The sequence below is a fragment of the Marmota marmota genome, unplaced genomic scaffold (assembly GCF_001458135.2).
Source record: "Marmota marmota marmota unplaced genomic scaffold, marMar, whole genome shotgun sequence".
Taxonomy (NCBI): domain Eukaryota; kingdom Metazoa; phylum Chordata; class Mammalia; order Rodentia; family Sciuridae; genus Marmota; species Marmota marmota.
Window position 1 is genome coordinate 57,659,377 of NW_026000174.1, and position 3,277 is coordinate 57,662,653.

At 35.5% G+C, this 3,277-nt stretch overlaps 1 pseudogene; it reads right to left on the reverse strand.

Moving 5' to 3' along the window:
- Positions 1 to 1,889: 1,889 nt before the first annotated feature.
- Positions 1,890 to 2,868, reverse strand: LOC107158964 (annotated as a pseudogene).
- Positions 2,869 to 3,277: the final 409 nt, after the last annotated feature.

The window sequence follows — 3,277 nt, forward strand, 5'->3', positions numbered from 1 at the left end:
AAATTCAAATTGAAATTTTCAGTTATCCAAATTTCACTGTTATAGTCATACAATGAAAACAATAATAAAACCTGGAACAAGTTATCCTCTTAGTAGGAGGCCATAAATGCAAGGTTATAAAATTTGGATAACTTTTCTTTTAGCAAGTATAAATGTTGGAGCCATAAAAACATGTTAGCAGCTTTTCAAGGATAAATCAGTACCAAAGAAGAAAAGTTACCCAGAATTATTTAATTGATTTTTTTAACCTAAGTTACCTACAACTAGAATTGGTGATTATACATAATAAATAACCTACTCTTTTTCAGATGCCAGACACCTACCCAAGAGAGCATCTTTTTTTTTTCCCTGCATTTAGTAACTCAGTCCAAAATATTTAAGCTGCCTCATGGTTGTCCCCATAAAATAAATGCTGGCATGAAGTGCTTCCAAAGTACCATTGATCCGTGGCTTTGGACTTGCCAAGTTGTTTCTCATTGAAGACTCAGAAAGGTTACTATCAAGTGTTATCTGTGGGTGTAAAAAGACTAAACATCTTTCCTTAGTTTTAAGAGTATCATTTTACATTTTCAAAAATAGAAAACAAGTTTTGTACACTATTTTTTACTTAACAATTCTATATTAATTGTTGCATACAGTTAATGGCAAACAAAATCTCTGTCACTTTGGGTGAGATAATCTTGGTTTTCATTGTGAAAATCATTGGAACGTACTGACCAAATATTCATGCTGAGATTTCATAATTCCCATTATGATAATGGTCAATCCTAAAATCCTTTAAGTAGATCTTCACAGGCTTTTATTGAGATGATTATTTTTCTCTTTGAAGAAGGAGAAAATTCATGCATTACCAATTCTCACTTTTTCCAATCACTCCTATCTTTTTACTTCCTTTCTATCACTTGAAAAGTAAATGTGGGTAGTTAAAAATGATGAATAAACATAATAAAATAGTTGCTGCAGTTCTCAGATTGTGATTCTCACCATGACTTTCAAAGCTGCCTGTACTTCCATCTGCCTTTTCAATTGTCCTCCTAGGGCTTAAGCTCATAGACTTTACAGTCTAACAACTGCTGTCCCTCCTGAATACGTTCCCTGATCACTCCATAACTCACCATCAACCTTGCTTCTGCCATCCTCCCCCCACCACAATGTCCATTTCTACTGTGGACATAGCAGCAGTTTAAACACTATGTCCTCAGAAATCTTCCCAGATTGCACAAGGAAAACAAATTATTCATTAATACCTTCCACTATTGAAATGGGCTTGCATGCATGCATGTGTGTTGAATTTAATATATAACTTTTAAGTATAATCTTCTTCAATTTTTGCTTCAACATCTTTTATTTAAAATATTTTATAATATATTATAACTGATCTACACAGCTCAGACTCAATTGGGTGATAGAATTTTGTAGGGGCAGAGATCCAGGATGAGAACCTGAGGTTTCAAATTTCATGAAATAACTTTCTAAAACACCACTCTACATGCCATACAAAGCCCCATATTCCAATCTTCCAGGATTTCTGCATCTGAGAGAACATTCTTTTGACTTGAAATTCCTAATTTCAAACATTTTTTTTCCTACAAAATTTTGTTTTCTAATGTGTAATATGAATGGAAATTCATTGTTATATGCTGATTCCCTTCCAATTTTAATAAATGTAAGAAAGCATAAAATTGAACTGTCTTTAATTTATGTATGAGAATACTGAGCGGCAACTCCAAGTCAAAGTGTGATCTTCAATTAAAGTATAAGTTTTCACTGCTCCACATAGTGTAATTTCTCCTCAGAATTATGTAATCTCTTTCCATATGAGGCACATGCCAGACAAAGTGTTTGTCTAAATAAGTACTAAGTTTTTTACACTCTGCATTATATTTTTTTTATACTACAATACACCATTTCTTCTGCAAAACCACCAACAGTCTATTCCACAATTTCCTCATAGCTGTTTTCACTTCTTTGTTCCTCAACATATACACCAAAGGATTAAATAAGGGAGTCAAGATGGTGTAAAACATTTCCACTTCTTTATCAAAAGAGAAGGCAGAAGGAGGTCTTACATACATAAATATGCATAGGACAAATAACAAAACCACAACAGTAATGTGAGATCCACAGGTGGACAGAGCTTTCCTCCGCCCTTCAGAACTGTGTGTTCTCAGGGAGAGCAAGATGAAGCCATAGGAGACCAGCAACAAGGAGAAGTTGATGATGCAGATTAACCCACTGTTGGCCATCACCAGAAGGCCTTGGACATGAGTGTCAGTGCAGGCCAGCTTCAGTAATGGGTACAGGTCACACATGAAATGATCAATGACATTAGGTCCACAGAAGGGCAGCTGGAAAGTAAAGAGAATCTGTATGATGGCATGCAAGAAGCCCCCTGTCCAGGACACCCCCACCAGAATGCCACAGAGCCTCCAGTTCATGATGGAAGAGTAGTGCAAGGGCTTGCAAATGGCCACATAGCTGTCATAGGCCATGGCTGTGAGGATAATCATCTCTGCTCCACCGAGGAAGTGCTCAGCAAAAAGTTGAATCATGCATCCTGTATAGGAGATGGTTTTCCTCTTGTACAGGGAATCTGCAATCATTTTTGGTGTGATGACAGAGGAGAAGCAGGCATCCAGGAAGGACAGGACAGCCAAGAAGAAGTACATGGGGGAGCCCAGCAGTGCAGGGCTACAGAGGATGGTCACTACAATCAGCATGTTGCCCCCAATAGTTGCAATATAAATAAACAAAAAATAATATTGTGAATATTATTCTCTGAACAATTAGATTCTGTGAAAGCCCCAGGAGCACAAATTCAGTTATGAAGCTTTGGTTTTTCATGATTTCTCTGAAATGGTTAAAGTAAAACTGATAATAGATATCTGCAAATTCAATAAAAGAGCATCAGACTAATTTCTAAAAGTCACACCATGAAGCTGNTATATATATATATATATATATATATATATATATACTTATGACAATTTAGGTGTTTTTTTGTTGTTGTTTTTTTGTGGGTTTTTTTTGTACCATGAATGGAAGCCTGTGGTGCTTAAAGATTGAGACACATTCTCAGCCATTTTTATTTTTTATTTTGAGACAGAATATTAATAAGTTTCTTAGGGCCTTGCTAAGTTGGTGAGGCCAGCTTTGAAATTGTTAGCCTCTCAAGCCTTTTTGATTATATAATTATAAAAATGTGGCCTCATGCCAGGCTACTTATGCCTTTTTTATTATTATTATAAATATTGCTTATTTAATTATTATCACTGAG